Here is a 22,414-nt window from a genome sequence, read left to right on the forward strand (position 1 = left end):
GAACAGACACGGCACAGTCCCTCAGGAACAAAATGTCATTCAGGACATTTTCCCTGCAGGATTACAAGTCCTGCCAGCAGACCTACTCCAGCAGGGGCTCCTCTCTCCATGGAGCCACAGGTCCTGCCAGAGGCCTGCTCCAGTATGGACTCTTTGCAGGGTCATAGTCTCCTCCAGGCACACCTGTGTGGGATCTCCCACAGGCTGTGGGTGGTTCTCTGCATCCCCACGGACCTCCATGGGCTACAGGTGGTTCTCTGCATCCCCATGGACCTCCATGGGCTGCAGGGTGACAGAGGCCTCGCCATGGTCTGCACCAAAGGCTGGATTCTGGATTTTGTGAAGCGTTCACTGCAAGCCTCGCAAGGTAAAGAAAGAAATTTGAAGGTCAAATGGATGAGATTGACTGTGGGATGCCACTCTTTCCTTCATTGCTGTCAGTTAATGTCATAAAAGACTAAATTAGAGAGAATTGTTTCTCTCCTTATTTATACCATTTTACTTAATCAATGTTATTTCATTAATATTTTGTTTCCACAGAAGCAGACAAGAAAACTAAATGACTTACTAATGATTTAAATTTAAAGCATGCAGAACAATTTGCATTGGACCCCAGCGTGGTAATGATCAGAAACAGATTTCATTTTTGAAAATTAAATTTGTTTCTGAACAATCCAGACTGTTTCATCCCAAGCAAAATTTTATGAGCAGCAGTCTAACATGTGCCTTATATTCATACCCTTAGATAAAAGGACTGCTTCTTCTTAAAAATGTCCTGAGAAATTAGATTTTCCCAGAAAAGTTTAGATTTTTTATGTCATAACAGAACTTCATGCCATGTTGTTGCTTGTATGTTTTGAGTGATATATTTCAAAATACTGTTCAATGAGTGAAACATAACTAAAAATTATACACTTGCCCAATATCATTGGCTTAATAATTCACAGAAGAGAATTTCATAATACTACATGAGCAATATTTTTTACAAAGCACTTAAAGGATGAAACATAAAGACTCATAGGTGAGGATTTTCTTGACAATTCTTGTATCAGGTAAAGCAGCATTAGAGCTTCATTGGGAGATTTCTCTTGAATTTTTAGCATTTCATGACTCATGTACAAAGTAGACTGCATAACTTTGTGAGGGTTCGTAATAATGGTGGCAGATTTTTATGCATGTTTTACAGCAGAATGTTGATCAGATTTCTGCAGCCACATGAAAAATTTAACTACTTGAGAGACTAAGTGTGGAAATTGAAATGAAGTAGGATGAATTAACAGAAAAAAAACCCCAGGACTATTGTTGTACTAGAAAGTATTAGGAACTTGAGAGCATTCAGAAGGCCTTGCATAATTTCTCTCCTCCAAGTAAAGATTATTTAGCTTGGGAACTACAGAGAGATACTAAAGTGAGAGCATGATATTTTCTTTTTGAAGAACTTTTTTCCTGAATAACTGTTTGTTGAACATACTAGGGGAAAAAGCATTTTGTTGAACTCTTTAAATTAAAACATTTGAAAATAATGAAGACTGTCTTAATGAGAATAGAGTTTCTGCTCAACCTACTGCACAGTTTCACAATTTCTGAGGAATATAGTGTGAAAACTGCATGCAAAATAACTATTGCCCAAAGTCATGGGGCATTTTGAAGACAGCAGAACATAATTCTCAAAAAATCTCATGGTCTTTTTTTTTCTCTGAAAGGGGAAGAGATGAAAATGAACTCCCTTCTTTGAGCAGCAATTAAAGGCTGGGGCAGGGTGCCTGGATTCTCTTTTTGAACAAAGGGTGGTTCAGGTCTGTAAACATAATGCCTGGCATATGAAACTATTTATCCTTCAAACAATAAAAGGTATTAAAAGAAATAACTGTGTGGGCTGAAGGTAAAGAAAGGTTTCTAACTGACGTGTAACTTACTGATGAGAGGGCTCTCTCTGCACTCCCTGGTGTCTCTCCTTGCCAGTCACTGGCCACATCCTGACACGTTGTCCGTACCTGTGCCACACAGGGTGTGGACATTAAGATGTCTGGTGGTATCATGAGTATGTTTATATTGCAAAGTGTACAAACACCACCTGCTTTACAATGACACAAGGTGATCCCAGATGAATGTCAGGGCCACAAAACCACCAGTGTGGTGGAATGGAAAACAGGGATAATGGGCAGGGTTTCAGCTATGATTTATGTAGATGTATGTCATTACATCCATTACTCAATATCTGTTTTAACAGGGAACACTTCACATGTTCCAGTATGTTGCAATGTTTTACCTCTAGTTTTCCAAGGTTCTTATTACTACTACAAACTAAATAAAGATGAGTTTATAACAGAATTCTGAGTTGAAAGGAATCCCCTGTCCTACTGAAGATAAAAAGAAGCAAATAAGTGAATTGGAGATAAAATGATCCTGTAGTGAGGCATTGTGTTTTCTCATGCAAAAGCTTGATGTTCATGTTGTGTATCTATCTCTTAACAACCTCAGTGGACCTGGAAAGAGAGAAGTTGTTCACGTCTATGATTTCTATTTCTCCTCTGGGATGGGTGTTCCTGTAGGAGGTTGTCCAAAGTAAGCTGTCAAAGGTTTTTGTTGGTTTTGCATGACTGACTATGACCTGGGCAGCTCTGGAGCTGGCAGAATTCCTGTTGAGCCATGACTGCCTTTGGGTGGCAGCTCCTCCCAGAGAGGAGCTGGATGGACAGGTTGAAAAGGCTGTTGTGTCACCTGGCCCAGTGTAATCCCCACCACATTCAAGAAGATACAATAGTGTCACTCAGTACTGCCTTCTTAGGCACACAAAGTCATGCTGACTTTAGCAAAACTTTTGCAGGCAAGATCTCTATCATTTTCATCTTAAACAGTTTGAATGTGCACACTAAAGCTTAAGGATGTTTGAAAAAATGAAAATTATCACTGACAGAGAGCAAAGAACAATTGAGAGCTGAAATGGTGTGCAGTCTGACAGGCAGCAACTAGCTGAAAATGGAACTTCTTTGCTTCGCTTCTCTTCATTTATTCTCACAATACAGATCATACATTTTTCATGAGAAGCAAGTGCCTATGCAGATAAATGTCTGCCAAGAGTGCAACTGGGATGCAAGAGCCCATTTTGAACTCATACATGAGTAACCTTTGGAAACCACTAACTGTAATACAATATTGCAATGATTTGGAAGTTATATATGGATTTTCTATTGCATCCTGCTTCTCTAAAGATACACCAACTTCTTCCCTCAAATGGAAAAACAGATCAAGAACAGAGCAAGACATCCCTCATTTAATGTGATCCCTTGAATGACATGTTCAAAATTACATCAAACTTCACTTCTTAGCATATTTTACTTGTACTGTATTTGCACTTTATATTTCTACAACAGAAAATAAAGAGTAAAGCAAGTGGCTTTGAATGTCAAGGTTGCGCTGTAAAGTGTTATTCATTTTTGTTTCTCACATCAACCTTCTGCCCATCTCTTTGAAAATGTATTCCCATGTTCACATAGAAATCATTGCAGTTTGCAGCATCCAGATCACTTGGATTTGTGGATGAGATGCAGACATAGGTGACAGAAACTGTCAACCTTCATACACAGAAAACAACAAAATCTGTTCTCAACTAAAATAATTTAATAAACCTACCTTAATTTTAAAACAATGTTCATGAACATTCCATCATATCCTGACAGCTGTTTCTCAAAAGGAAGAGATAAAGCTTGCTTTCAAAATACTCCCACAATTCTGAAATAAAGTGCCAGCTGCTGCTGTGCCCCTCACTGTGGACGCAGACCCTCAGCTGCGACTGTGGACTTAAAGTACATAATTTTCCAGTTTTGAAGGCATAAAGTCCATTCCCAAGATGAGTTCATTTATTGTTGGCAAATTCAACAATGAAAGGAATGAATGAGGAATAGAATGAGGATTAAAAATTTATTTTCTTGATCCTGGCATTGATCAAAGAGATTGTCAGCCTAATTTAGGGAAGCCTATTTAAATCTTCCCTTATGCTCAATCATGATTAGCCATGCAAATTTCCCTTCCAAATGTGCTTGTATTGGTGATCAAGATGAACCTAAAAATTAGCCCATGCAGAAGGTTACTGAATACAGTGGATGGATTTCAATGCAGTAATAGCCTGGACACAAAAAAAAAAATTCCCTTGTCCTTCCCCAGCCTCTCAGACTTGTTCTCTTATTATGCTTTTTCTCCTTATAAAGATGGTATAAATGCAGGACAGTGTGAGTGCCACTTTCCCAACCTGTTTTGCGCAGAGGGCTCACAACTACTGAGATTAAGCTTTTCCTCAAATATTTAATAAAATCAGTGACAAAGAATAGAAACAAGTAATGTCATTAATAGAGACTAATAAGAGTGTTGTCCTTAACTAATCATATTTTAAGATTGTTTGTGCAAGGACACATAGAGGGACAAATAAGGCAAGCCAGTAATGTTATTTATTACAGCAGACTGTAATAAAGTCTTCTCTTCTCCAGCCTGAAGTACCCCAGCTCTCAGCCTTTCCTCAAAGGAGAGACTAGCTCTAGTAAAATTCCTATCCAAAGGGTATCAACATGATTATTTCTCTTGGAAAAAGTTTTGTCTTCACTTTATTCTTTGATCATAAAAGGAACCAAAGTGCACTGCACTGATATTTATTTGTTACCACTCATGACTTTCTCTGTTGGAAGCTTTAGTGGGAAATAGAACTAGTCAGCACTGTGAGAAAACTTGTGGATTCTGTGTCCAAATTATATGTACTTAATGCAAAATAAGATCAAGAAAAGGAAAGCAATTTCTAGACTTTAATTTTGCTTCTTTCTCATTTGAGACCTTCGAAGTCGGCTCCTTGAAAAAATAGGAGAGAGCACTATTTTATTTTCCAGCTCCCAAATAATGACAATTATGCTACTTCTTCCAGGAAATGTTGTATCCGTAGGAATAGTCCCAGCCTCCAGGACCCCTGTGGAATATCATGGTTTATTGACTTCAGCAAGATTCAGAGAAGGTTTTAGCTTAGTGCTGCAACATCTCAGATATACATAAGGTGGCAGGATGCAAAATAACTCCAACCATGCCCATAATGTGGGTGTTGTGAAGCCACAGGAGGGAATCCTGACCTGCCAGAAATATGCCAGGTGACCGGGGGATCAGTAGAGACCATCCTGTGCCATAAAGTAACATGATGAGAGGTAACAAGTGCCCTGGTTGTAGAGACGCCAGCTGGGTGAGCTTTTCTTGCATGCCTTTTTGTTCTTAATTTTTCACATTTAAGCTCCTAATTTGTATATCTTTGAGTTTAGGATTATATATATGCCCGTGTGTGTGCATAGATTTATATACATACATACATACATATAAATATATACACACACATATATATGCACATGTGCACATATGTATGCATAGGTACAGGTCTTGTTGATGGTAATTCCTAATCTCTGACAGAACCTGGGATGTTTTTTACCAAAATCCTTGTTCCCTAGTAGGTGCCCATGCCCCTGAGCACATTGATCCTCTAACATAGACGGATGAAGCAGGTTTGCCATACAGCTGAAGATAAGGCAGGAGAAACACAATTAACCTAAACAACCTTCATGTCCAAGCAATTCTTTGGACCATCTATGAGTCAAGATTTCACTCAGATTTGATTTTTTCTGAAGTTTCCACTAGACTGACTGAGCTGAGTCGTAAATTGTTCTGCGTTTTCTCCAGCTAAAATTGACCTGCTTTGGTCTACTTTGTTTGTGTCATCTTTTGTAATTAAACCACTCTACCTGGGGTCTTTGTGCTCTGCAAAGCCTTTTGTGTCTGGGCCTCAGTAATTATTTTTCTAGCACCTCTTAATACATATTTCCTGCCAGGGCACTTTACTGCAAGATGCCTGGGAATAATTGGGTACAAAATAATATGAGTTCCATAGAAAAGTCTGTGCAAAGGCAAAAGACATGTGCTGTAGTATTTAAATGACCAAAATTATTTACCTAATGACGTAGGAAGAACAAAAATAAAGACTGATCCACTTGAAAGCTCTCTTTTTTCCACCCAGTGTTTTGAGATATACATCTTCCACACTTCTGAGCTGTTCTCTCATTCAGGACTGACTAAACACAGCATGATTAGCTCCTCTCTGCTCAGAGGTTATGTATTTAGTGCCCTTTCATAGGAAAGAAAATAATAAGCAACTTGGACTTTCCAATATTAGCCAGAGAGCACAGAGAGTGGCTTGCAAGTGCTACTGAAATTGAAAAAGAATATAATTTCCAAATGCTCATTTTGGCTTTGCAATTGAAAGAAGATTCTTTTGTTATGTTATTTAGTGACATGGGGGTTTTTTACAGAGTTTTTTTCCCAAGAACCTCTTTTGTTTTAACATACTGGTTGAAAAAGGCTCAAGAATTTCTTCATCCAACTGAAGCTTTTTCTTTGTTGGAGTATTTTAAAATAAACTGCATGTGTATTACAGTCAAGATATTTCCAAATGAATGATGAAATTCTATTCTTACCCATTTTTACCTTGTAAAATTTTACCTATAGAAAATACCAGTGACTGAGGTTTAATAACACATTTGATCTCCTTATTGTTATTAAAATCAAAAATGCCACATCTCATATCCCACATGGAGCTGATAATGAAGCAGTTATCTTCAAAGTAAGTTTATTCTGATTTCTGTTTTCTCGCTTGATTGCTAAATAACAAAATTAGAGCATGAGCCTTTATTCCACTGGATATCATTCCTATAATAAGTTCAAAATTCTGTGGACCTAAAGAGAAACTTTAAATAAAGGAAAAGATCTAAATAAGACAGAAGTAATGGGGGGAGACAAATGTTCTTTCTCAATGTTAACTGAGAGTAATTAATCAGCAGTTAATCAAGATGGAATCTAATTGCAGTGGCTCAGGTTGGAAACACAAGCCTGTTTTATTCCAGAGTATTATTTTTTTTTCTTTTATATATATATATTTCAAATAACTTCCTAATCTGGGTCCTAATGTGGGTCTTTGGCCATTTTTGGTAGAGCAGAGTGGTGCTTTTCAGGAAATCATACTTCAAGGTAGACCTTACATTACCAATATATGTGAATCACCATTTTGCCTTATTGAATATATTCCCCTCTGGACTAGAAACCACCAGCATAATTGCCAGAACTGAAGACTCTGGCTCAGTCTCCCACCCCTTGGATTAGAGAGGTTACAGGCATGACAAAATCACCTACTGTTCCCATGGAAATTTTTCTTTTTGCATAGATGCTTCCAGGCAAATGACAATACTGGTGATTGTTTAAAGAGCGAGATTTCAAATTTCTGTTTGAAATACTTCCCAAATCCTGTAGCGGCCTCAGGGAGAAAAATAACAATAAAAAATGCCAATATTATTAATAATAATAAAGTTCTGAATAATGTATATTGTCTTTAGCTCAATTGATAAATGACTTGACATGAGTTTAAAAGAATGTCTGGATTAATTTTGGACCAGGCACTATAATTGCACCTGATCTGGAAAAGGCTAATGGGTGTTTTTTGGGGAGAAGTTTGGGTTGGTTTTCTTTCCCTTTTGGCATTCATTTCTAAGTCACTGAACTGATGCTTTGTATCTGGGCAATGAAGCTTGCCATAGGTTATTCTGCTAGCCTTCATCAGCCTGAGACAAAGGAAAAGGGGTGGTATTTCCTCCTAAGCTGCATGTTCCAATATGTGGAGTTTGATATCCCCCCCTTGAGTCTGCCCTCACCAGAGTTCAGTCCTGCCTGTTATAATTTACACAGCAGTGGTCTCCTTGGAAAAGCTGGAATACATTTCTAAGCACCGAGGTCGGAGATGGAGGGAGCAGAACTTCCTCTGGCCCTGAGGCAGCATCTATTGACCTACAGGTCACCAGGAGAAAATCCCTGAAGAGCAGACTCAGGTCTATGCAGGTGGTGTAAAGAAAAGAATTTCCACCCTGTATTCTTAGAAATTCTACCCAATTGGAAAAGGCTCCCACACCCTTAAAAGTCAGCAGAAAAATCTTGCTCCTTCCTCATGCTTTGGTGCAGTCCTGCTGCACAGCTTGGGATGAGCATCCAGTGCAGAGAGAGCTCTTCCTGCAGCTCCTCATGCTGAGGGCAGGTACAAAAAGCAGCAGCATTTTTTTCTTGGCCTTTTCTTTACTGAATTAATCAATTGGATATTTTGCACTGCTTACTGGTTTGCCTTATTAGAGAGGCTTCACTGCTGTGTTACCTTGAATGTCCAATGTCTTCCTCAAATACCACAAATTACTTTTCAGTTCATAAGCTAATTTCCTCCAAGAGTGCAAAAGACCACTTTTCTCCAATAATGATGAATGTTGCACAAAAAGAGCCCAAGACTCATATAGTTTTTCCTCTATTGAAAATACTTCAAAATACAGAAAGATAAGCAAATAAAAAAAAAGTAATACTTAAAAAAATTAATGCTCATAAAAGTAAGGACAGAATGGAAAAAAATTGTGCACCTGAATTTTAGGGAACAAGGACTTATATAACTCTTGGGCTCCTTCAGTAAAAGCCTTGTCACCTGTGAACTTGGAGCTCATATCAAAATCCTCATGACCAAACAAAACATGACAGAGATCTCAAAAATAAACAGTGCTAGTTTTCCCTGAAAATTTGTAGCAGCAATGAAAATTACACAGACAATTTTCTACTGTTTTTCCTAGAAATGAAAATATGTAATTGAATATGACCATTTTGTTCTCCCAGGGCTCTTCTGCATTGGTCACTGTAAGTGGCAGAGAAATGAACATTACCAGCTGAAATGCTATCTGTGAAACAGAATCTTGACCAAGCGCACATACAAATATATCTGTTTGAAATCTCTGCATTAATGCAGCCCCTGGGCAAAGGTGATAGGCAATGGTGAAACAAACATACTAATTAGTAATATTTCTATGCAGTAAACAAACACAGATAAAATATAATTATTTTTTCCAGCCCCAGAGCTATTCTCTTGCCTTCTAACAATGGTGCAATCACCTTTCTGGTGTGTCTAACTTGAAGAGAGGCAATTTGTGGCAGGTAGATTAGATGTCAAGGATGTTTTCCAACAAAGATCCCACAGTCTGGCATGCCTCACAGTATGGCATTTGTGTTTCAAGGCACCCTTGTCACCCCTGACTATAACAAATCCATTTGACATCTGGATATTTTGTCACCTGCACTGCTAAAAATGGGTGTCGAGCAAGAGTAACAAAAATTCAGCAACTGACACACAGGAATGAAAGTTTTCTCTACTTTGAATTAGAATCGTAATGAAGCTAAGAAGATTCAAAATAAATACTGTCACCTGTATTTTAACACTTTTATAATATACTTAATGAACATGGATATATGTTATCTTTTGGAATCACAGTTATTTAAATCTCTTGCCTTTGTAGTAATTTTACTTCAGGAAGTGCACAGGATTTCCAATACTGTAAAGAGAGTTGATTTTATATTCTATCTTTGCACCAATGTTCTTCTAACAACTTGCCTGTATTAAGAAAAACTAAAGAAAATTGAATAAACTAGTGAAGTTGAAGAAAGCAGAGCCATTGAATAAAAGCTCTCCTTTTTAAACAAAGACCACCACCACTCAAAAAACCCCCCACAAAATGACAACTTTGCCATGCTATGACTGAATTATTCCATTAAATAATTTATTCCGTTAAAATAATCATCACTGTTTTCTGAAAAAAAATGAAACCCAAGTCTCTATTTCTGAAGATTTTGGGGATTTTGTAATCCTTTTTTGAAATCTTGTTGAGTTCTGCGTTAGAGTTTGGGCCGGCAGCAATAAAGGGAAGTAGGAGAGGGAGCTAAAGGGAATTAAAAAGGTTAACTTAATATCCCTGAGGCCTACAGGTCAGCAACTAAGAAGGTTTTCACTGAATGCTACAGCAGCAAATCACTCTTCACATCCTCTGGGCATTGCAGGGACAGACTCTAATTTTTGCCTCTGAAATGAAGAATCTCACTCCTGATCTGGTGCTCAGATCTGCCACCAGCCCCTGTCCTGTGTCCTGCCTGGGAAAAGGATGCAGCTCAAACCAATCACCTGGGTGGTCCAGGGGGCAGGCTCAAGGCTTGGGGTGCAGTCCATCTGCTGTCTCACCATTGCAGGTGCTGTGCTCTAACTCCTGCCTTTCTGTTAGTATAAGCATCTTTCTGTTAGTATAAGTATCTTTCTCCTCGGACGCTCAAAGCACTCCACAATTTGGTATCAGACAGGAAGAAGAAACAAAGGAATCAGGGCCTTACCCAGATAAACATTTAAGTTTTTCTCCTTAACCTTCACCAGACAGCATATTATGAAAAAGATGTTTCAGAGCATGCTTTTGATGCTTATTAGCACCCCCCTCAGCAGCCTGTCTGCATCAGAGGATGTGTCCTGCCATGTTAACATCTGTGCAAAACCAATCCTTTCCACTCTCTTCAGAGGGGACAGTTTTACACACGAGAATTTCTTTGGGCTGTAGCACTGATTTTGTCGTATTTATCTGAGAGTATACAATGCTTCCTAAAAATGCAACAGGGCTATGATTAGTTTTCCTTGTCAATTCACATGCAATTCTAAAAGAAAAATAACATTAATCTAATGATGTCAGTAAAACTGGTGGCATTAGTAGGACCTAATTTCCAAATTCAGCTTCCTCCTAGCAGATATCACTTGAAATAACTTACACAGTTTTTGTCTTTTCAATTCATCCCTCTAACCATGCATGTATTTTTAGTCTCCTCTTCTTTGGAAAAGGCAAATTAACTCCCTGAGCTCACTTTGTAACTTTCCAGGCTGTTGACATCCCTGATGATTTTCACTCTGAAACATGCACACACAAATATTAGGAAAAGCAACAAGCTCTCACATACCTAGGACTCAATGGTATTAGAACCCTTTTACTCATCACCCAAAGTAAAGGAATTTTTAGGTTCATCTACTACCTCAAAGATTTATTTGAAAGAACTCTGCATGGAGATAGCTTGGTCTAGGTCATGTTCACATCTGTAAATGACAGATGTTCTAGCAAGCACTCACCCAAAGGTCTGACTATAAAAAACACCATCCAATAATGCAGTCACAAATTTCAGCCTGTTTGTGTGACATTAAACCCACTTCTATTCCACTGACATGAAACTTCTGAGTTACTCATCAGCCATTTCAGAAAGGAAACCTGTTTAACACTTAATCAGTACCTTCTAAAAGAACTGTTTTCATTTTAAGCTACAATCCTGACATCCTAGCACAAGGCTAAGGAAGTTTTTCCTGCAGCCAAACAATACATCACAGTCCAAAAGGGGAGCCAACCTGTGAGCATCCTGTTTCCAGGTACTTTGTCATCATTCATAACAAATACTATTGAGAGGGAAATGCTGCAAAAAAGTTGGTGCAGGAAAAAGTTTGAAGTTTTGTCTTTTACTGACACAGCTTTTACTCCATTAGAAAGCTGGAGCTGCTGCTTACACCAGCATGGGTTTACAATGATACTCTGCTTCCACTCTGTGGCAGAATTTGGTAGCTCACCAGTCCTGCAGAAACATTAATGGAATGGAGGAGGTTTGTACTTATTGAAGAACTTGAATTAGAAAGAATAAAAAAAAGGAAATTAGTAATGACTATCGGAAACAGTTTCAATGGTGTTCATCCTCTCACTACAGTAGTTAATTTTAAAATTTTCATTTTTTAAATTTCATTATTTTCATTATATTTTCATTCATTTTTATAATTTAAAATTTTCATTTTTATTCATTTCCATCTTCCACCTGTTTCAGGACTACTTTTGTCACCATAGATGGCAATGCAAGGTATTCTTCTTAAGATCTCCCTGTTACTGTAGGGAGATCTTACAGATCTCCAGACCTGAGTCTGGCAGCTGTGTGCCAGGGGAAGGGTGAGGCGGAGGGTTGGCACTGAGGATGGGGGTGTTCAGCAGCCCCGTCCTGCCCCAGGCACGTGTGGGCTGAAGGGACAGCCATGGTGTGGGACAGCTCCGTGCCCTGGTGCAGCAGAGCTGCTCCCCTGCTCACCCAATGCCAAACCACGAGCGGAAAAAAAAGGAGGCAGCCCCGAGGGTGCTTTCAGTGTCTGTGCTGAAGGGTTTAACAGAGGGTCCATCCAGGTGTGCAGTGCCCTTTTTGCACAAGGAAAACCAGCCCCAGGAATATGAGTCAATGTTTTCCAGGGGCACAGGTAAATCTTTCACACAACCAACTCTTCTTTGTAGCGAAATCCCCAGCAACCCACAGGCAGAAGGCAGAGTAAAACCTGATGAAAAAAAATTCTGTGATTGAGTAGGACTCCAAACAAACACATAGGCAACAACTGTCTGCTTATTTTATGCTGTTTCTGGAAGGCAGTGTTATTACTTTAAGTAAATTTTAAAAAAAAGTATTTGTGTAATCTCTACTTACTTTTAAATGTGGAAAATGGTATTTTAATTTCTTTGCTGTCTTCTAGCTCTGACTCTTCAAATTTGGGGGGGTGGGCATGTTGTCTATAATTTATTAAATCAAATTTCTCTTAATAATCTGAAAGCATTCCATGTCTCTAGACAATGCATATGGCCATATCTTAAAAGCTAATTGTTACACTATCTCAAAAAAGATAATATATTGGTGTTTTTAATAATGCCAGCACAGAATTAAAAATCAAGCTTTCAAACTAAATTGACCAGTGAATCTCTGAAATTTTATTTTCTTTATTATAGTTATTTATAGAATGGTTTTGGTTACTCTACAGACTATTTCTTGATTTCCTAATCTTCTGCATTGGCCATTTATTGTCCATTTTCACCTTTTCCTTCTTCTTTTTTTTTTTTTTTAGTCTCATCAGCACTAGACTCAATATTTCCAAAATAAATAAGATGTGTTGTTTCATCTGTTATTTCTCACAACTTTCATTTCTTGCTTAAATCCCAGTGTGGGCACACATCTGAACAGGTGGAATGATAACCTGAGAACCCAGAATAGACCAGTCAGGCCATGGACCAGTCAGACCAGAGGGGACCACATTTGCATTGCCATTGCAACAGGAGAGGCAGCTGTCATCCTTGGCTAAAGAAATCACTAACTGATGTGAAAGAAGATGAGAGGATGTTTTTTTATCACTATGTGCTGGGAAATGAGACTGAGAAAGCACAGTGGACATGTTTGTACAGCTTAGGCAGAAATTAGCAAATCTGGGACACCAGAAATACTCCGGTTTAATGAGTGAGTATATTAATATTAGTCTCTTAGCTAAAAAGTGATATTTTGGGAGATTCCTGGCTACTCTCCTGTGACACATTTCCTGTTTGGACAGACCTGGGTACAAGAAGTTGGTCAGGTTGGTACTCTGCACACTTGGTATATGGATGGATTTAAAACTAGCACACAATATTGGCTGTCACAGGGCAGAGGAATAAAGATCTGAACTCACCAGCAATAGAAAAATGTAGAAAATATTCTGACTAAACTGGGCACCCTCAGTGTTGCAGAGTTGGGAGAGGTGAGCAGGAAACTATTACTGGAGAAAAGATTTTACAGAAAGAGTGATAAAGTTCTGGAATGGTCTGCCCACGGAGGTGGTGGAGTCACCATCCCTGGATGTGTTTAAAAAATGACTGGATGTGGCACTCAGTACCATGGTTTTGTTGAGGTGTTAGGGCATGGGTTAGACTGGATGATCTTTAATGACTTCCAACCTAGTCATTCTGTGAATTCTGTGAATACTGGTTGTATTGGGTAGCAAACTTGCACAAAATCACCAAGTAGGGGCACAAATTTCAATCTCTATAATTGCAATTCACCACATTCATGTTTTGATTTCCCTAGGAAAATCAGAATTTTGGTCAGTATTCAGGCTCATACCAGTGTTACAGTTGAAGCTGAGAGAGGAGGGACAGTCCAAGCTTCTTTCTCTGATCCTTCTGACACCGATGCTACCAGATCACAAAATTTGGAACAGAACACGTTCAACAGCAGACAGCCAGCCTGGGATTTTTCCAAAGCACCACTGTGTGCAGGTTGCAGAAGCCTCCTCACACAAACATCTTCCATAAGTCTTTTCATGAGACCAGTTATGAAGCTATAAAAATGATCTATGGTCCTTTCCTAATTTTAGTGTATTGGACTCTGCTGTCAGGATATATGAAGGTGAAATATTTTCCAAGACTGACACAACCTAGGTACCAGAATATACACTGCTTCTTCACTTCACTAGAAATAGAAAAACAAAACAATTTTGTACAATTGCATTTCAAGAGCACAAGATGACAGTAGGTCAGTGTCGTGCAGGCAGTTTTGTGTCAAGCAAGTGCAATTCAGCTGCTGCCTCCTGCATTCTCCTTCTGAGTGACCACCCAGCTCAGATCTGAAATGTTTTCCTTTTATTTTTTATTTTTTTTTTGCCAGGTGAGTTGTTGTGTTGCCTTGGAGAGATTAAAGGAGCTCTGCACAGGGTCAGGAGAGTGCTTGAGGCAGCAAGAAGCCGGGGGGGAAGCAGCAGCAGATGGGTTTGTTCTGCTGTGACAATAACAGTGGAATCCACGGCAGGGCAATGCCTGATTACCAAGGTTAGAGTGAGGAATGTAGGGGAGGGGAGGCAATAAGTGAGAAATAAAAGAGGGGGTCTGAAACCAACTTTTAATTCATGTGGCTAGGAGCTGACCTGAAGCATTTGGAGATATGTCTGAGGACGCTTTCCTGAAGGTTCTCTCTGTTACCTCTGCCTGATAGAAATGGAGTAAGAAAAAATGGAGCAAATATTCCCATGAATGTCAGCCTTGCAGTCTCTCAGCTGCAGGGACGTTTTCCTTCTTAAGCTTGTGCCTGAACAACTGGAGCTATTCTGCCCAGGACGTGTTTTCTACACAACCCAAAAAAGTCCACTGAGTGTCATTCTTTTCCATGAAGAAACAGCTGAATTTGGAAATAGTCCCAGTTTTGCCTGTTCTTCTTTCTCACTGATTTGTTTGCCCTGCTTGACTTGGCTTAGCTGTTGTTTATGGGAGTAACTCAGTGCTGCAGAGATTCTCACTAGAGGGTTTATCTCCGAAAGAGGCTGAAGTCCATGTACACTGATCCTAGTTTTTATTAACAGCTTAAATAACTGATGAGAAATTTGCAATAAAAAATGTCAGCAGATATGGCAAATAATAACCCAATAAAAAATCACTAACAAATCCTGGAAGACAGTTTTGTTTCAGAACGCTTTCTGACTTGCACTAAATGAGAGCTACCAACTTCCACAGCCATCCTCTGATGATCTGACCAGGATTTGCAGAAATGCTGAGTGCTCACACCTTGAGGAGCTTAAAGGGGGCAATGAAACCCATGTGTTTGCCATGTGAAACCTTCTGCAATACTAGGGAACCCAAAAGTCCTGCCAAAGGGCTTTCCCCACAGCTATTCAGAACAAAATTAACCTAATCTCACATGCTCAAGAACTGTTGAGAGGAAGGGATTTCTAAAGGTCAATAGCCCAACTGTCCCAGAGGTTGTTCAAACACAACTGTTACCAGACCTAGATCTGGTTGTTTATAGTTTTATCCAGCCTGATGTTGAAAACTTCCAAGCCTGGAAACTCCACAACCACATCCTACTCTCACAGAGAAGTTTTGCAAAAGCCTTTTGTTACACAATCTGCATTTGCCAAGAAGGGTGTAACCCTAATATCTCTGAAGGTATGCCTCAAGCTGCTATGAAATTGTCTCTTTCCCTTCTCCCTGCTATAAGCCCAAGTAACAGTAATAATAACAAATGCAGTCATAATTTTTTAATAGTCATAATTTCTGTTATCTACTGGCCATGATACACCTTGCATGTGTTTTGGGTTTTTTTGCAATGAGACAGTGATCCTGGCTCATCTTATGGTGTCCACCATAGGCTTATTTTTCTATAAATAGTTCATTCTTTCACCTCACAAAAAATGAAAAAAAAAAAGACATTGAAACATCAATTTTTCGACACCTCTCTTAGCACTTATAGAGCAACTGTGTGATACCTTAGCACTCTCAAAAAGAGTAAATCGCAACAGGAAAAATATAGATAAACCTTAACTTCATTGTTAGGCCAAGACAATGAGCTTGGTAAGATTGACATAGATATAAATTCATGCTCATGTTTAAAGTTGCCATTATTCTGCATTCTAAAATAAATTTTCTAAATTTATTTCAGTATTTTCTACATCAAAATGGAGGTAGAGGAGAACAAATTGCTCTATGAGCTCACAAGCCAAGTCTGCCCCAGACTCCAGATAGAGAGCCCAAAGAAGAGAAATTTCTCATTCCCTACAATTTAGCCCTTTCAGTGCAAAGTGAAAGGTACACTCTGTACCTCTAGATAAATGCACTCCTGCCTCTGCTTCTACTGTCTATAGCACAGAGGAGCTGAAAGTTCCTTGAACTGCTCACCTAACATTACTCACCTAAATTCACCTAACATTACCCCAATCCTTTCCCAGTTAATCTCCCAGCACAAGTTTCTGCTTCCTAGGACACAGTCATGCGCCAAGAACTAAAAGGGAAAGAAAGGAAGTGGCAATTTGGAAAGGTTTTGATTTTTAATCAGACATAAATCATTTAATGCCTTATAACAAATGAGAAATTGAAAACAGATTTTGTATTCAAATCTGCCTCCACCATCATAGAAATTGTTCTGTAGATTTGATCCTTTTCTTTTTTACACACAAAGAATTTGAAGCGAACCTAGGGCTCTGAAAAAAAATAGAGAAGCAGAATTGTCTCTGAAGTTTCAGATGTCTAACAGCTTTTTTGATAAAAACTGCACAGAAATATACCTATTTTAACATCCACACAAAGAAGCGAAACTCAAAAGTTACTAGTGCCAAAAATTAGAACTTTGTGATGTTTTACTTTTAATTCCCATCCTGAATTTTCTTATGAGAGAGTTATGTGGGAATTCATCCTGGGAGGATTTTCAAATCACTCAAGTATTTGAGTTCTGATTAAGGACTCACAAACCCTTCCACAGTAGGAATCAGCTGAATAAAGCAGTTTAGATTTGAGTCAAATCCCATCATAAATTCTTTGGAGAGTCTTCAAGACATGAAACACTCCTGAGACAAAACTCCTGTCTCTGCATAAAAATCAAGGGTTTCCACTTAGGGTTACAAGAAGGAAACCGAGCCTGAGCCCACCTCATGTCCTTACAGAGGATGATCTGAATTTCTACCTAAAGTAATACAGTTTTGCCCTTTGGCTAATGCTCACAATTTTTAGGGAGAAATGGCTGTACTGAAGCAGCAGGAAATTGATGCAATTCATCATCTGAAGAGCCTCAGATGTTCTGTCCCCTCTGTAACTAGGGGCACCATAATGGTGACATAGGAGAAGGATTACTACAATGAACCACTTAAAACAAGAAACATATGATCATACTGGTCTGAGAAAGCCCCTTTTTATAGCCATTTTTATTGCACACTTGTGAAGGTAGAAGTGTGAAAAGGCTCAGAATATGATATTTGTAATATTGCTCAGATCTGTGCCTTTTAAAATGTAAAGAAACCCCCAAATCCCTTGATGGCTCAAAAAGGGAGGACAATTCTTAACAGTCTGTTACTGTCAGGAATTTTAATATTCAGTATAGCAATATAAAAAATATGTCTAGAGATGTTGAAAAGCCTGCAAATCTATTTTTTTTACATTATTTGTCCCATTTTTAAATAGTGTCATCCACAAACTAGGGCATGGCAGACAAATACAGATGAGTGGGTTCTCCAACATGGAAAACATATTTGAACCATTAATTATTCATTACCATTTCAAGCAAACTCCCTGTTCTTTGTCTGTTAGGCACTTACAATATCATACTGAAATATTGAAGCATAAAAGAGTGAACTTTGTATTTTTAATAAATTTTGGTTTTGATGCATGTTAGTTCAAGTAAGAAACACCTACAAACAAAATAACAAAGAAGCACAAATCAAACCAAAACCTAAGTAATTAATCTATGCATTTTTTCTGCTTTGGCTTAAAAGCAAGTTTTATTAAATACCATGGATGGATATTTTCTTCTTGGCTGTCAATATGTAATCATCATGATTTTTCATCTCATTTTGACATGAAATTTTCAGACTAAATATTTGGTTTGAGTGATCATTGACATAGTCCTTACATCATCCCTCTCTCCAAGTTGTGGATCTGTGGATCAGAAGTGTGGAGCTGATAGTTGAAGTGTTCAGTGCATGAGGAATTGGCTGGAAGGTCCCATCCAGAGGGCAGAGGGCAGATGGAGCTCAGTGATCAGCGATGCCCCATGGGGGCCCACACTGAGACCAGTGCTGTTTTATACCTCCATCAGTGGCACAGTGGGCTTGAGTGCACCCTCAGCAAGTTTGCAGATGGCCTTGCCTGTGATGAGCCCAGTGAATGTGTAGGACAACGAACCACCACCCCCACAGAGAAGCTCAGCCAAGTCCTGATGCAGAGAGACTGCCCTGCAGAAAGTGCCTGTGATGAACACAGACCAAGAAAGACTCAGTGATTCAAAGTATTTCAATTTATAGTGTGGACAGCTGCTCAAACAAACAGACAATGCCTTTCCCTTCCCCTTCCCCTTTCCTTTCCTTTCCTTTCCTTTCCTTTCCTTTCCTTTCCTTTCCTTTCCTTTCCTTTCCTTTCCTTTCCTTTCCTTTCCTTTCCTTTCCTTTCCTTTCCTTTCCTTTCCTTTCCTTTCCTTTCCTTTCCTTTCCTTTCCTTTCCTTTCCTTTCCTTTCCTTTCCTTTCCTTTCCTTTCCTTTCCTTTCCTTTTTCTCTTAAATCTCCCAAAGCATTTTCACATTTTAAGTATTGCACTCAAATATGCAGCTATTTATAATTAACAGAAGGAATTGCACACATAAATGACAACTCCCAAACAAGCTCTCTGTTTAAAGTTAGGATGCCTAGCTTTCCCCAGCTCTTCCTTTTGCTGTTGTTAGATTTTCTGGTATCTGTACCATCCCTCTGGCAGACAATATCACATTTACATTGGCTTTCAGTAGGAGAGCAACCATCCCTGCAGGAGAATGAAGTTTGGGATGTAGCAAATGGATGTTCTCCAGAGCTGCTCCTCTCTCTCATCTTGCCTCAGGTTTGGCTGACTGAGAGTCTGTGGAGAGCAATGCACCCCTGCTTCAGCTGGGCAGCTGGAGCAAGGGCCACATGGGCCTTTCTTTTTTTTCTCTGTCCCACAGGCCTGGAGCTGACAGTTGCTAGAAGTGCATGTGGTACAAATTAAAGGCAATGCAAAGAAAGAAGAAATATCGCATTTTAAATACAGTACTGGAAGGCAGTTGTGGATGAAATCACAACTAGCTTCCTGCAAAAGGCAGAAAGAGAAAATTACTTCTGTTTTCTCCCTGAATGTGAGAAGTGAACACAAAAGACAAGAAATGCCAGTGGCAAGAGATAAGAAAAATAAACTCCAAACAACTTCAGTAGCAAGAAGCTGATAAAATATTAGTGTGTTCACTGTTCTTGCAAGCACAGTGGCCTGAAAGAGCCTGGAAATCTGTGATGGAGTCGCTTCAAGATTTAACAATTCCAGATAAGGATGGGTACAATTGCTCTCATGTTTAAGAAAGGTCAAAAAGAAACCTGTTCTTCGTTATCTTGAAGGAAGATCTAATTGTATCAGTTGTGCCCGCTTAACTGAAGACATGTCACAAGCAAGGAAATAAAAGGTGACTTTTCTTTGTAAAAATTAAACAGGAGTGTAAGTTCATAGGCATCGAGATCATTTTGGCTCTTCAGGGGATTCATGAAAAGACAGAGCCCTCTACTGGCCTCTGCTCCCGTCTGTTCTCCTCTGTTCTAAGCGTTTTAGAAATCCCAATGTCAACACTAAAACTTTTCTGCCATATGTAGTGTTCTTGGTCGAAATCTGTCAGGATGGAGTGCAGTTCAGGTTCCAAAAGCCATTGTTCCACCTGCCTAAAACTATTTTCGTAAGAGAAGATTGTTATCTTATCAGAATTGCAAAGAGAGATCTGGGTTACTTCAGTTCAGTTCCAGTAGAAAATGTTGCATACAAGAAATACTTTACTTTTGCTTAGATAAACTAAAATCTTTACTGCTGATACAAATATTTACAACAGGTTCAAGTATTAAGATTCCAGAATATTATCAGAAGCAGGTTAAAGCCCTTTCCTTTCCCCTAGTACAGATCTCATATCTATTTTATCCCCTTTATTTATTTTAGTTGAACACTATCCCCTTGCAGAAATAGAACGTGCATCATGTTATTGGCCCTCTGCAAATACAAACAGAACATATCTACCCAGCCCAGGTGGATTTCAGATGAGAGCACTGCAAACTTGACACATCCTTAATTCTATAAAAAACACATTCATTTGGAAGAAAAATGAGCAGTTTTCAAATATAACAGCCAAATCTGTCAAGTTTCATTTCTGTCCATACCATAACAGAATTATTACCTATTAGCACAATGTTTGTTGTGCTTTTTATTTAGAACACAGCAGTTAATTTGGAAGAATTCCTGTAATTTTACTTAAAATGTATGACAAGTAAAGGGTCACCAGGATTATGCCCACAGCAGGGATGATGTGCAGCCACTCCATTTTGTCTGCCCTGATTGCAAAGCATTCCCACAGCCCTTTCCCAGCCACCTGACTGAACAGTCTCTGCTTCTGTACCCACTGCTGGTGCCAGGCCAAACTTCCATCCTCTCCAGCAGGACTTCAACCCCTTGCTGGGGATCAGGAATTCTCTTTGACTGACAGACTCCTAGAATACCTTGAAACAATTGAGTTAGGGCCCAAGCCGAGTTAAAACAGTGCTGCGCAGCCTTATCCTGGAAAACAGTTTAGTTATTGTAGCAGTGTGAATGAAGCAACATTGTAGGAGGGCTTTTAGTGACAGCAGTGCCTTCAGCTCAGTTGTTTAGAGCACAGTTTTGCAAATGATGCCAAGCTTGTGGATTTGGTCCCTGTATGGGCTGTTCACTTAAGAGCTGGACTCTTTGTGGGTTGCTTCCAGCTCAAAATATTCTGTGTGCAGGTTGTACTTAGTGTGCAGGATGCCTGTGTGCCAAGAGGTGAGAAGTCTACTCAGGACCATCTTGCTACTGTACAAAGAAAGAAAGATACAAATGGCTCTCAGGCATGCACAGCATAAACTAAACTTACTGCATTTTTTAACAAGCTTAGCTTACATTTATAAATCAAATATGGACAGCATGATTGTCTGAAGAGAATAAATAAAACCAAGAATTTGTGGAACACAAGATATGCAAGAAGCTGACTCAACAGACAAACCGGAGACACAAATTTGGTTTACGTTGTTGAGAAGCAGGATCCCACCATGGGCTGTATAGTTTTTGTGCAGTGTTACATACTACCTTTCACGCTACTTTAAATAATGAAACTTGCAAAATGCTGGCCCTGGGGCAGGATTTGATAGATCAGGTGTGAGAAAGGCACATTTGAGAGCCTCATGGAAAGGGCTGTCAGCATGGAGCACACATCTGCCTCTATCTGGACCCTTCAGGCTTCCCAAAAGATACAGCTGTTTACAACAAGCCATGTACCACATGCACACAGACATTCACTGACTCACTGTGCAAGGTGGGAAGAATGCCTTCTCCTCTGGATTGCTCTCGGGATCTCTAGCTGGTCAGAGTGACCCCGAGATGTGTTAGAAAGTCTCTTTTCCCAGCCCGGCTGTAGAAGAAGGCGTTAGAATTCTTCATTTCTTGGTCTCAGGGTTGTTTATTGTTCCTTATCTACAAAATTCTTTCGGTCTCAGGGTTGTTTATTGTTCCTTATCTACAAAATTCTTTCTCCCAACCTGCTGAGGTCCGCTCAGCAAGACAATCAGAGGCACTCTTCCTGCCCCCAGGGTGGTGTTATATTTTTATACTAAAAACTACGTGTACAATATTTACAATTACTTTCCAATACCTATCTTCTATGTTAGACAGCGAGCTTCTACTCTAAACCAATCTAAAAGTGCCGACATCACAGCAGAAGACGGAGGCCAAGAAGAAGAAGGAGAAAGGCTGGACACATCCAGATTCCTCCATCTTGCTCACTGAACCCCCATTCTAAAAGCCCCAAAAAATCTATTTTTCACCCTGTGATAAATTCACTATCATTCTACTTAAACTTTTGTGGCTTGTAATTCTTCATATAAGGTTGGCAATTGCTTTTTCCAAGGGCTAAATCAAAGGCACAGGGGTCTTGGGCTCCGTGCCAAGGTCTCCGAACCCCCTGGGCAGGGGCTCAAGTCCTCCAGGGCAGCCAGAGGAATTTTGTGGGTTCTGACAGGTTGAATCTTCTCTGAAGTGGTTTGAAGCATCACAACAGACTCCAAATTCCTGATCTTGATAGATCACACATGACCTAGGGTTTTCAAAACATCTGTGTACAACTCTGTTGTCATCAATTGTCATCCTGGACTTAGGCATATGTTGCCTAAGTCCAGGATGA

Source organism: Zonotrichia leucophrys, chromosome 2 (genome assembly GCF_028769735.1).
Source record: "Zonotrichia leucophrys gambelii isolate GWCS_2022_RI chromosome 2, RI_Zleu_2.0, whole genome shotgun sequence".
NCBI classification, from domain to species: Eukaryota; Metazoa; Chordata; class Aves; order Passeriformes; family Passerellidae; genus Zonotrichia; species Zonotrichia leucophrys.